At 54.6% G+C, this 12,744-nt stretch overlaps 1 long non-coding RNA gene across 1 annotated transcript; it reads right to left on the bottom strand.

Annotated features, from left to right (window-relative positions):
* Positions 1–5,895: 5,895 nt before the first annotated feature.
* LOC126641336 (uncharacterized) lies at positions 5,896–10,032 on the bottom strand. The gene is made up of 3 exons (XR_007629231.1): positions 9,214–10,032; positions 8,650–8,725; positions 5,896–7,921 (listed from the first exon to the last, which is right to left on the bottom strand). It is a non-coding gene; the product is annotated as an uncharacterized LOC126641336 (long non-coding RNA).
* Between the last annotated feature and the right edge of the window lie 2,712 nt (positions 10,033–12,744).

The raw sequence follows: 12,744 nt of genomic DNA, 5'->3' as shown, positions 1-12,744 counted from the left end.
ATCCCATTAACGGGAACAATATTTGGGGCTGAGCCGTTTTAATTGAAAGCCCGGCTGGGTTTTCCCTCCACCGTAGGCAAGCGTGTTCCTCCCGGCCCTGCACGGCGGTTATTGCTCCGGGACATCTGGTTTCACAGTTCAGCGAGCACAGGCGAATTTCCACCGCGTAGCTCTTCGCCTGTTGACAGGGCAGAATTTTTTAATATGGGGTTACTATCATCCAGACTTCCTCCACCTCCTCATTTACGTGACGGATACCCCTAAACAGCCCCTCAGCTCCTCCATCTTCAATCTCTGGCCCGGGTTTTATGAGCTCGTGTACATGACACCTCCGTGTCTGACTTCCCCCTCCCCTCCCCTCCAGAGGTGAAATCCAAACCCCGAACGTCAACCGGACCTGATACTTTTCTTTCTCCCTCCCCTCCTTTTGTTGAGGCCTGTTCCACAGAAAGCAGAGCAGCAGCTTGGAGCACCTTCATCATGCAAGGAAAAAGCCTCCCAGTGTCCTGAGGGGGGTTAGAAAAAGGAGGGAAAGGGAGTTTTTATATGGGCAGATGGTGACAGGACAAGGGGGAATGGTTTGCCACTGCCAGAGGGCAGGGTTAGTTGGGATATTGGGAAGAAATCGTTCCCTGTGAGGGTGGGCAGGCCCTGGCACAGGTTGCCCAGAGAAGCTGTGGTTGCCCCATCCCTGGAAGTGTCCAAGGCCAGGTTGGACAGGGCTTGGAGCAACCTGGGCTAGTGGAAGGTGTCCCTGCCCATGGCAGGGGAGGGGAATGAGATGAGTTTTAAGGTCCTTTCCACTCAAACCATTCTGGAGCTCCCTGAGGCTGCTCTGAGCTCCGAGGCCGCTTCCAGCATTTCCCTGTGACTCCAACTGAAGTGGCATCGTGCAAAGGAACTGTGACATCTCCCTCAGTCTCCACACTCAGCACCACCCTCGGCTCAGCTTTGAATCTTCCCACCTTGGAAAGTTTTTTCCAGATATGATTTAACCCTCCAGCACTGAATGAAAGCATCAGCCCCTCTATATGCACTCAGTGTGGGCAGGTGAATCCCAGAACAGTTTGGGACCTTAAAGCTCATCTCATTCCACCCCTTTCCATGGGCAGGGACACCTTCCAGTAGCCCAGGTTGCTCCAAGCCCTGTCCAACCTGGTCTTGGACACTTCCAGGGATCCAGAGGCAGCCACAGCTTCTCTGGGCAACCTGTTCCCCTTATCTGAATTCATGCACCTCCCAAGAGGGGTTTAAACCCAGCTCACAGGGCTGCACTTTCACTGGAACAATTACACCTGCTTGCCCAAGGTGTGAACTTGGTTCTTTATTTTCTTTTTAGGCTTTATTGCACCTCCCCACCCAAAAAAAGGGCAAAACTCTGAAAAAAAAACCCAAAAAAGTTATTAGGCAAGGTAAAAACAAACTTTACCTTTCATTCTCAGTTTTATTGGTTACTGGAAAATAAGTTTTACAAACTATCTCTTGCAAAGGTCTTGTTTTCAGCTAGTTTATATAGTAGCTTTTGTTCACATAAAAATTTAGAAAGCTACTTTCCTCTTCTCCTTTCCCCCCCCCCTGCAATCCATAAGGGAGGTATTACAGTGTGAAATATATCTACCGCTAGCAGGGCTGTGTTGTGAAGCCGAAATGAACACAGTAAATTCTGAGAAGGAATTTGTTTAACCTATAACCTTAAAGTAATAAGTGGAGTGCTAAATGTTTTGGCTCACACTGATATATTTTTATAACACTTGGCAAGGCAGCTCGGAGTCTGAAAGGAAAAAAACAAAACTCCAGCGCCGGAGAGAAACAGCTCGTTCGTCGCCTCTCCCATCTCCGGCAGGCCGAGCCCGGGCCGGGCACGGGACCCAGCGCTCCGTGTGGGCAGCACGTGGGGACACGCGTGGGCAGGGCTGGGCACACGTGTGGGCAGGGCTGGGCACACGTGTGGGCAGGGCAGGGATGGACACGCGTGTGCCCAGCAGCGTGGTGGGACGGGGAGGACGCCGGGGATCCACCCCGTGAGCCGCGTGGTGCGAGTGGCGTGGATCAAATTTACCTTTTTGAATGTAATTAAACCCCCCCCATCTCCCAGAGGGTTCTGGAGGAGCTGTGTGGGTCTGTGGGCAGCAGGGGCTCAGCCCCCAGGGTGACCCCAGGGCCCCCATTCCCCCCTGCCTGCCTCCGGAGCAGTAATGACCCTCCTCCCTGCGGCACACGGCGCCTTTTCCCGAAGATTTAAGGGGGGTGCAAGGCACAGGCCTGGTTTTCCTTCATTAACACCCCTCTGACGTGGATTTCAATAACAGCACCCCCTGCTCATGCCACCGGTGGGGGCCTGGATGCTGCTGGATTTTCCCGTCGGCTCCCTCCTGCCCCGTAGGGTGGGATGCCCTGGGCTGTCCCACTGCTCCCTCAGTGGAAACCCATGGGGAACTGCCCTGAAAGCAGCAGGCAGGAGTTTGGGATGCAGAGCAGGATCTGGCCCATCTCCTGGCCGGGCTCCAGGGTACAGTCTGGCCTGGAGTCTGCCTGTGTGCTTTGGTTGCAAACCACGCGCCGCAGGTTAAAGCAAATCCTTCTTTCTTTCCAGACAACGTCACTCCTGTTGCATCCCAGCCCAAGGTGATGTTTTTCCTGGGAAGAGACCAAGAGTTGGTTTGCAGAGCCCTGGTGAAGGTGCTGCTGCTGCTGCCCCCTGAAAGGGCAAAGCTTGCAGGGAGACACGGGGGCTCCAGTCCCAGATCCCCATCTCTGGAGGTCTGTAAAGGTGGGGAAAAAGGGGGGATTCCATCTGGGAAACACCCCCAGGCCTGTGGGCAAACTGGGTGCTGAACAAGGCATTGTGGAGGTGGTGTCCTCACAGAGCAGCAGATGGGGAAGTGGATTTTGGGGGGATCACAGCAGAGCCACGAGGTTTCCCAGCCCTCCCAGCAAAGGGGTCTCACCCCTAACCACTGATGTAACCACCGTCTTGATGAAGAATAAAGTGTCTGTGCCCAGCCTGGCCCAGTGCAGGGCCCCTCCAGCTACCTCCTTAATTTGGGAAAACAGCACTTGGCAAAGACCTCCCACACGCCCTTAGTTCAAATTTCTGTCGTGGCCCCCGTTGCTGTGACCCTGAGCATCCACCCCTCCCATCCACGTGGGACACTTCCCTGGGGGATTGGAAAGCACTCACACTCTGTGTTTAAGGAGGGGGAAACTGAGGCACAGCACTATTAAGGGACTTCCTCCAGGGCTCACGAGGAGCCCGTGGCAGCTGAGGGGGTGCCACGTGTCAGGACGGCCTGAGGAGCTCGACCCATCTCTGTCAGCCTCTAAAGTCCATGGATGACAAGGGAGGATCCATTTTGGGACTCAGCAATCCTTGGGGGTCCCTCCCAACTGAGGACATCCTGTGATCTCCCCAATTGGGGTATTTTCCCTCCATTAGCAGCCCCCCAGGAAACCACAGAGCTCCCACGGGGAGCAGCGAGGGTGGAATGTGTCACGCCCCTAATCCTCTTTTTTTTTTTTTTTTTTAATTTGGCATTATTAATCTCTGGGGGGGTATAAATAACCTTCCTCCCCCCCTTCCCTGCCTCCACCTCCCAGATCATTTACTGTGGATTAATATTTGCTAGCTCGTTTGCACAGTAGCCTGTAGATTTTCAGCCTCCTCGCTGGAATGATGTTGACTTGCAGAGAAATTACAGGGGCTTTACCCTGGTACAAAGCAAACAGTGTGTGCTGTAATCAGACTCAACACCTCAGCAAATAATGAAAAGAGATATTATGTGGCTATAATTTCCATGGGATTAGGTGTTTGTCTTGTAAAGCATTCAGGTGCCGCCGGGGTAGGGACGAGGGGTAATTATGGTCAGAGGGTTAAACAGGGGGAGCAGGAGCCCGAGCGGGGCCGGGGGGGCACATGGGGCTGAGGGGGCTGTTAATTGGCAGCTATGAATGGTCCTTACAGGTCCTGGGTGTTGCAGTGACTCCACTTCTATTTATGGATCCCAAAAGCAGAGCCCCGTCCAAACTCGGGGTGGGGGGGGGATCAGGAGCCTCTCCGTGATCTGATCCCCCTTCCCAACAGTTTCTGCCCATTTTATTTTTGGGGTAAATCAAGAGCCCCTCTAGTGCTACCCACTCAGCTGGCTCAAGGCCCACACTCCAGGAGATGGACCTCGTCTGCCTGTGGGGTTTGTGTTGGATCCAGGAGAAGGACCCGGGAGAGCGGGGGGTGACACTGTCCAGAGTCACATCCCAAAAATGGCTCTTTGCCCTCCAGGTCTGCTCTGGAGGGGTTTATGGCACTGGGTGGGAAGGTGTGAGGGACAGGAGCACACACTAAATTTCCTCCTGAATCGGTTCCTTGTTCGCTGGAGGCTGGAGAGGGCCCAGCCTGTGCTGCCCTGGCCAGCCAGGAGCCGACAGCCATCCCTGGAAAAACCACCACAGGCACCCGGGGCAGGAACGTCCACCCACAACGACACTCTGGGGTGGCAGCAAACCCCAGCAGGGCCCAGCACGGGGCATCCAAAGCCCAGGAGTGGAAACCACACAAATCTCAGACTGGGAATAGGGACTGCTTTGGGCTGGGAAGGAGTTGATTTACTGTCAGAGACCCCACGGAAACCTGATGGACTCGGCACCTCCGGGTGGGTGCAGGACACGAGCTGCTGTTCTGGCAGTGAGCTCACTCCTGGCCCAGGACACAGACAACCTGAAGGTGCCTCATGGCCAAGCAGACGCCCCAGTGCCATCCCAGCCTCTGGCTCTGGGAAACCACGGAGTTTTCCCTGGCATGGGCTGAGCCAACCCAAGCTGCTCCAACCAGCAATCCGGTGTCCAAGCAAAAGACCCTCCTGGATAGCTGGTTCCTCCCTGTGCCCACTCAGGGCACTGGAGCTGTGGGGATGAGGTGGCTCCTGGGCAGCCTGGCAGGGAGAGGAGCAGCTTGGAGAGGAGGGAGCAGTGTCCAGGTAGGCAGTGCCGGGCAGGGGCTGGGCTTGGTTTGGCTGGGCTGGGCTGGGCTGGGCTGGGCTGGGCTGGGCTATGCTGGCTGCCTGGACAGGAGCACAGGGTGCCTGCCCATGCCCTGGCACAGAGACTGGAGGCCAAGGGGGTGGTTTGCAGCCCCAGCAGCCACCTGGAGCCATCCCAACTGCTCAACCTGGATTTGGGTCCATCCCGACTGCCCAGCCTGGATTTGGGGAGGGCAGAGAGCAAGACACCCCCTTAACACCCCCAGGGCATCCCCTGCTTTTCCCTGCCAAGCCAGTCCCCCTGCAGAACATCCCCCTGAGCCTGGAGGGTTGGTGACAGCGAGGAGCCCCCCCAGCCCTTCCCCAGCCCGGCCAAACCCGTCCTCCCCGACATGGAGTCATGGCTTATTATAGCAAATGTTATTGCAGTGCTGAGAGAGGCTCCTGCATCCAGGAGCAGGCAATATCCTGCCTGAAACGTTCAGGGACCTCTGCCATGTGCACATTCTTCCACGGTGGAATTTGGGTGGCAGCGCTCGGCCTGCTCGGGACGGGCTCGGGGGGTTCGTGGGTTTTGTCCTTCCCTTTACAGGAGATTCAGCCCAGCTGGGGAACACGGGGGGTTATTGAACACAGAATGTTCCAGAGGAAATCGTTAAAGCAGGGTGGAGTGACAGAATTCTGGGTTAATGTCACCTAAGAGGAAAAGGGCTTCCAGAAAGGAAGAATTCTGGAAAGCCCAAACGGCCCTACGTGCTCTCGGTGAGGAACGGGGATGGGAAGGTGATGCTTTCCCAGGGAAAGGCTGGACCAAACCAGCACCTTCTGTTAATAAATAAAATAAAATAAATTAAAATTATAAGTTATTAAAACAAAAATGAAAAGTTGCAAGCATCTCTTTCCCACACCATAAGGGTCCTGGTTTGGGCAGAGCCCACACAGCCCTCTGTGTTGGACACTCATCCTTTCAGAAAAGGGCCTCGTGGATGGAGCTGCTGATGACTCTGGCTCCTTTTCTCCAAAATTTCCAAATCTTCAGGCCTTCATGGGGAAGGATGCTGCAGGTATATGATCTGGAGTGTCTGGATGTTTGGTGCCCTGAAATAGTCAACAACATATGTAATAATAATAATAATAACTCACTACTTAAATACACTTCAGTGCGAGAAACACACAGTTTTAAGCCATACTAAGTGACTATAAACTCATCTCTTTAGAATGCAGAATTAAAGAGTTCAGGGGGAAAATTAACTATTGAGTAGGTTTGTGTTTGCTGGGGATGCCTGGAAATAACTCCTTCCCTCACTGAATGTCCAGTGGGTCCATGGGGGACATGTGTCACCCTGAGTGCTGCCTTTGGGTCTCACCTTAAACATTCACTTAATATTGAGCTTGTTGTTTGCCTGTTTTCTCTCTGGAGTGACTGAGCCCCCAGGGAGAATCCTCCCCAGCTATTTTGGAGCTCAGGGCTGTGATTCACCTCTGCAAACAACAAAATAAGTGTCTGTCCTGCCTGTCCCTGGGAAGCACAGAATTCTGTCACCCTTTAAGCTCTGTGGTGGGCACAGCCCTGTGCAGCAACTTCCCCCCAGGAGCTACCGCCAGGCTGATATTCCAGCTGAATTCAAGTGTTGGGGTTGGATAGATGACTTCTAAAGGTCTCTTCCAGCCCAAATGGCTCTGATTCTAAGGCTTCAACCCACTGGGAGCTGCTGCCTTCCCGAGCATCCATCCCTTTTGCCTCATAGCTGCCTGTCCCCTCCCAGCCGTGGCTCTGCTTTCCCACTGAAATATATATTTCAGGAAAAGAAAAAAGGGCTGTGCCTTGGCTGGAGAATGAATAGCCCCCTCCCAGCTCCGTGCTAGGCGGGTTTTCTGGCACAGAGCAGGGGCAGGGAGGGCATCCAGGGCTCAGTGGCCCTGGAGCAACCCAGCACAGCGGGTCGTCCTTTCAAACCAGCTCCAGCCCCAGCCCGGGCTCAGCCTGACTGGGAGAACTCTTCCCAGCAAAGGGGGATATTTATTACCACTGTCAGGATTTGGGAGCTGCAGAGTGGCAGCAGAATGCAAAATCCAAGCCCAGGGTACAAATTCCAAGCCCCTGGGGATAAGGAGGTTAAATAAAAGGGCTGTGTCCTGCAGGCCAGAGCTCACCTCCCCTCCTTCTCTCAGAGGATGGGATCTGCTCTGGCTCTGCATGGAGAAGGACTGGAAAGCAGTGTTTGCAGCTTGGCTCGGGGCTGCTCCTTCCACAGTCCCTGCCAGTTAGTGTCCCTCCAGTTCCTGTCCCTCCAATCCTCATCCCTCCAAGTCCCATCTCTCCATCCCATCCCTTCAAACCCCATCTCTCCAAATCCCATCCCTCGCGTCTGTGCCAGCTTTGGCCGACCCGGCATGTGGGAATTGTGCTGATGGAGCTGCAGAGGGCAGGGATAACACTATTAAAACGACAACAGGATGGGATTCGCGTTCTCCTCCCATTTCCCATCCCAAACTATCCCACCTTCCGCAGGCCGGGAGCAATCCCTGCCCCTCTCCCCTGCTCCTGCAGCTACACGGGGCTGTCTCCTTCAGGAGGAGCCAGAGAGACACGAGTAACGGGACGCGGCCGTCCCGGCCCTGCCTGTGCCGGGTTTGTCCGTCCCGGTGTTGCCCGAATCCCTGGGATGCATCCATGGACACCCCGAGGTCTGAAACCCCGCACCCTGCCGAGGACTCGAGGGCAGGAGGGACCTTTCCCATGAGATGCTGCGACCTTGGGCCGAGGAGTTTTATTTCCTCCAGGCAGGAAAGTTTTCCCTGCCATGGAAAACCAGCATCCCCCCACTCAGGAAAACGCAGCCCCTTCTGGAATTGCTGGGATTGGCTGCTCTGGGGGATCACCGAGCCCCTCTCCCGGCACAGCTCCATCAGGGTGAGGGACCACACAGCTCGTGGGATGCAGAGCTCTGGAATGGAAGGGAAGAGCGTGTTAATCAGCTAAAATTCAGGGAGTTTCACAGGAGGAAAAAAATGCAATTAATAGAAAACAAAACAAAAAAAAATGAGCCAGTTAATTGCAACAGCTGCAGCTGCGTCTGCACGGGGAGAAGAGGGATTTTAAATGGTTGCACGGACAGGGATAGGGTGGAGATGGAGAGAGGGTGGGGATGGGAATGGGGAGGGGATGGGGAAAGGGATAGGAACAGGAAGGAGGATGGGGATGGACATAGGATGGGAGTGGATAGGGATGGGGATAGGGACAGGGATAGGGATGAGAATGGGGATTGGGATGGGGATAGGATGGAGAAAGGCATAGGGATGTGGATTGGGTAAGGAGTGGGTTCTGGTCTTGCTGCCTGCATGGACAGGAACTGTAAAAGCATCGCCTGCAGGGGATAGGGATAGGGATAGGGATAGGGATAGGGATAGGGATAGGGATAGGGATAGGGATAGGGATAGGGATAGGGATAGGGATAGGGATAGGGATAGGGATAGGGATAGGGATAGGGATAGGGATAGGGATGGGGATGAGGCATTAGTGCCTTCTCATCCAAGGCAGGGCCCAGCTTCAGAGTGAGCACATCACCTGGCATTTCCCTTCCTTGTCTCCTCTGGAAGAACTGAGATGATTCAGCTCTGACCATCTTTAAAACATGAAGTTGCAGGGGAGAGTGATTTCAGGAGGAAATCAGACCTGATCGGAGCGAGCAGATGGGAAGTGGGTGCTCCACCATCCCCAGAGAGCCCTCTGGCTCTGTGTCCTGATCCCCCTGCAGGGAAAAGTAAAAGCCAATATTCACCTTAAAAAAAAAAAAAAAAAAAAAAGCCTTTGCTCTCAGAGTGCTCAAGCAGCTGGGAATAACTCCCAGGGGGTCCCTCAAAAAATCTACTCCTGTGTTTATTACCCTGGGCCTGGGCAGCCCCTGAGAGCCTCATGGCTGTGATGAGCTGGGGCGTTCTCAGCGGGCACTGCAGGGAGCACCGAGGGGGAGCAAACACACCCACCCCCCCCTCCTTGACACCCCCCAGCCCACCCAGGGCAAACAGTGCCCCCAGGGATCTGCGAACCCTTCAGTCGGGACAAGCACACGGAGCAACAATATCGGCGAGAGTAACCAAACCCCGCTCGAGCCCCGACAGCGACGCCGGAGCGCGGAGGAAAGAGAAAATTATGCAAACGAGGTTTATCGGCTGATCGGAATAACAAGTGAACTGGAGCTGGAAGGGGCAGCTTTGGCGGGTAATGAGGATTATTTACCCGGCATTTCCCTTGCAAATCAGGAGCGGGTTCCCAGCGCCAGGGCGATGCTCAGCACCCGGGGAGCACCCGCGGATCTCGGCCGAATCTTCAGCTTTTCGCAGCAAAACGCTGGCCCTCGGGTGGGCTCTGCCCTCCCCGCTGCTCCAGGGGCACCCAGTGCCTCAGGGACACGTTTTCCTCCTCGTGGTCATGCTGAGAGTAAAGCACAGGCCAATCCAGGTCCTCCACGGGCTCTGCTGAGCAGGGAGCTCAAGCCACAGCAGTGAGTTCAGGTTTTGGCAATTAACAGCGTTCGTTACTATTTTTCTCATTATCAGCAGGCAGAGCATCTGTCCTGTGTCAGGGAACAGCACTTGCCAGGGCCCCGAAATCCCCCCCAGCACGGTGGGGTCTCAGCAGCCCGGCTGTCCTGTTTCCTCAGCTCCAAGGGATGGCCCTTTATTGAATCCAGCTTCCAGGCAGTGTCTCTTGGAGCTCTTTGGGTCTTACCCGTGCTTTCCAGGCCAGGACTATTCCCATATGCATGATCCATGTGTTCCAAAATATTAGTGCATTGGAAAGGTCCTAACTCAATTTCACTCTGCGTTTTCCAGACATTTATTAAAACAGTGAGCTGTGAAATTCTGCTGCGGATTCCCCCCGGCTCCATTTGTGGCTGGGATGGAGGAACCTGGAGAAGACCCATCCAGTGCATTCCAGCACATGGAACACTGGTGGGAATGTCTCAGGGATCCCTGTGCAGTTGGTGAAGGAAAAGGTTTTTCCTTCTGATTGTTCAGTACAGGACACAGGGAAACATCCCAAATAGCCAAGGCCTGGTTGTCCCTGGGGGAATAATGTTTACAGGACTCGAGGGACAGTCACCTCTTGCCCCTCCCAAACGCTTCTGGTGAAGGATCTGCGGGGGGACCAGGCAGGACCTCCCTTACGTCCCACCTCGGCTGTGCCAGGGGATTTTCCATGGAAAACCCTGAGGAAGGGATTCCTGAGGAAGGGTTCAGCTCCAGGGACACCCTGCCAGGACGGGCCGTGGGGCCCCACCGTGGGCAGCGGAGGAGCCACCTCAGCCCTGAGGAGGACATGGAGAAGGGTGAGAAGGGGGGCACAGCTTTACTGAGGCCATGTGGAGATTCAGGGCACAGCTCCAAGTCTGGCAGGCCCAGAGTGCTGGGACCAACCCCACCCACGGCCAACAATGCACATTCCTGTTGTGTGCCCGGGGTGGGGGGGTCAGGGCAGCCCCCACACGCGTGGGAGCATCCTGCTGAGGGACAGGGAAGTCCCATTGTCCCTCTGCCCCTGCGCTCCCACAGCCCAGCACTGCTCCCCAAAGAGCAGAGAGAGGAGGCAGCTCAGGGTCGTGTTTCCAACCCCGAGGCCATTTGTGCTGCAAGAACTTGCCAGCCCAATAATCTACGGGAGGATTTGCACCAGTGTGAGAATGTAGAGCCCAGCTCGTTACAAGGGGTTGTAGTTTAATTTGGGTGATGGTTTGGCCAGGAATTGCTGTAATAAATCTCTCAGTAGTGCTCTCTAAGCTTTGGGCACTCCTGGGCCAGGCTCAGCTCTCGTGACCTCTGTGCAAACCTGACGTGAGGTTCCCTTGTGTCGGGAAAGATGCTGCAAGTTTGGAGACTTAGAAATGAAAAGAGGATTTGGCCTGAGATTTCTCTCCCCACAAACCTTTCTCATGCAAATCTGGCCATTTTGCACTCGCCTTGAATACCAAATCAGCACGAGTTTCACTGCTCAGTCTCACATTTCCCCCACAATTCCACGTCTGGCCCTGCTGGGAACAGGCACAGGGCCCTCCCTCTGCATCCTATTGGGGGACACTCTGCTCGCTCCAAACCCCAAATGGGCTTGACCCATCACATGGGATGGCCAAGGGCTGCTCCTCTGGGAATATCTGGCCATGGAAATTGGAAGGATTTCCTCTGGCACGTGGCTCTTGGTGCTGTGGTTTAGTTCACAGAATCACAGGACGTGCTGGGTTGGAAGGGATCCACAGGGACCATCCAGTCCAACCCTCAGCCCTGCACAGAACCGTCCCCAAGAGTCACACCCTGTGCCCCAGAGGATCATCCAAACCCTCCTGGAGCTCTGGCAGCCTTGGGGCTGTGCCCACTGCCCTGGGGAGCCTGTTCAGTGCCAACCACCCTCTGGGGGAAGAACCTTTCCCTGAGATCCACCCTGAGCCTGCCCTGACACAGCTCCAGCCATTCCCTGGGGGCTGTCCCTGGTCCCCCCAGAGCAGAGCTCAGTCCTGCCCCTCCTCTGCCCCTCCTGAGGAAGCTGTCACTGCAGTGAGGTCTCCCCTCAGCCTCCTCTTCTCCAGCTGAACACCCCAAGTGCCCTCAGCTGCTCCTCAAGGCCCTTCCCCATCCTCATGTCCCTCCTTTGGACTCTCTCTGAGAGCTTGATGTCGATCAAAGGTCAGACTCAATGATCTTGGAGGTCTTTTCCAACCTAAATGATGCTGTGATTCTACCAGGACCCAAGAGCAAATCCAGAGAGCCCACGAGGAGCTTTGCTGGCCGATTTCCATGAGGGTGCCCTCATTCCCAGCGCCGCGGAGGGGCTGGGTGTGAAAGCCCCACTGGAGGTAAATGTCCTTTGGGCAGGAGTGCTGGGAGAGAAAAGCATATTTCCATCCCCCCAGTGGTCTCCAAGGAGCAGAGCCCTCACTCCCAGCCCCTCAGGTGCGGAGCTGAGCCGGGGGAGGTGACTTCAGCCTGGCTTCGAGTGGTGCTGATCCCGCTGCAGCTGGGAGGGGATTTCCCCTCAGCTCCAGCCCAGCTGCTTAAAAAACTCCTGCACTAAGTGAGCTAATATTTCATGAGTAAATTGAAGTGGTCAGGTCCCATTTTGTGAGGAAAGCACGGTTCCCTGCCGACCAGCCTCCTCGGGACTTTCGGGGATATAAAAATAACTTCACAGGCTCCTTCTCTGCGCCTTTCAAAATAAAAGCAACCTTCAGTTATTTGATTTTTTTTTTAATTTTATGCAAATGATCTTCTGTTCTGTGTTATTATGTAAACGAGCCAACTGAAATGGTAATGAGGGAACCCAGAAGTATGCATAGATTAACTGCTGCTATAGAGCTTTACACCTACAGAAATGGCACTGAATTACATTTCCAAGGGAGGGACAGGTGTCCTGAGGGTGAAGATTTTACTCCAGGACTTGCTTACTTCTGAAATCCCTTTATATAAAAGTCTTCTTCCTGCAGAGAATAGTCAAGCATTCGATTCAAGCAGCAAGGCAGCACTTAAATTCCTTGTTTTCAGTGTGGGAAAATGTGTTGCATTCAGTTACCATCAGTGTGTGCAGCAGCAGCTCACAGCCCACCTCTGATACTCCAGCTCAAATCAGAGCACCACCAGATAAACCACCAGGAGGGCAGAGCTGTGGGAATTTTTCTCTCCAAGCACACCACTGCAAAAGGAAACCCATGGAGAAACCATCCCTGTGTGCTCTCCTCTAGGCCTGGGGAGAAACTGCTGGGCTCAGGTGAGCCCAGACTGT

This window comes from Myiozetetes cayanensis, unplaced genomic scaffold, assembly GCF_022539395.1.
Source record: "Myiozetetes cayanensis isolate MyiCay16 unplaced genomic scaffold, myiCay2020 scf20-37, whole genome shotgun sequence".
Lineage (NCBI taxonomy): Eukaryota > Metazoa > Chordata > Aves > Passeriformes > Tyrannidae > Myiozetetes > Myiozetetes cayanensis.
This window is presented reverse-complemented; position numbering and strand designations above follow the sequence as displayed.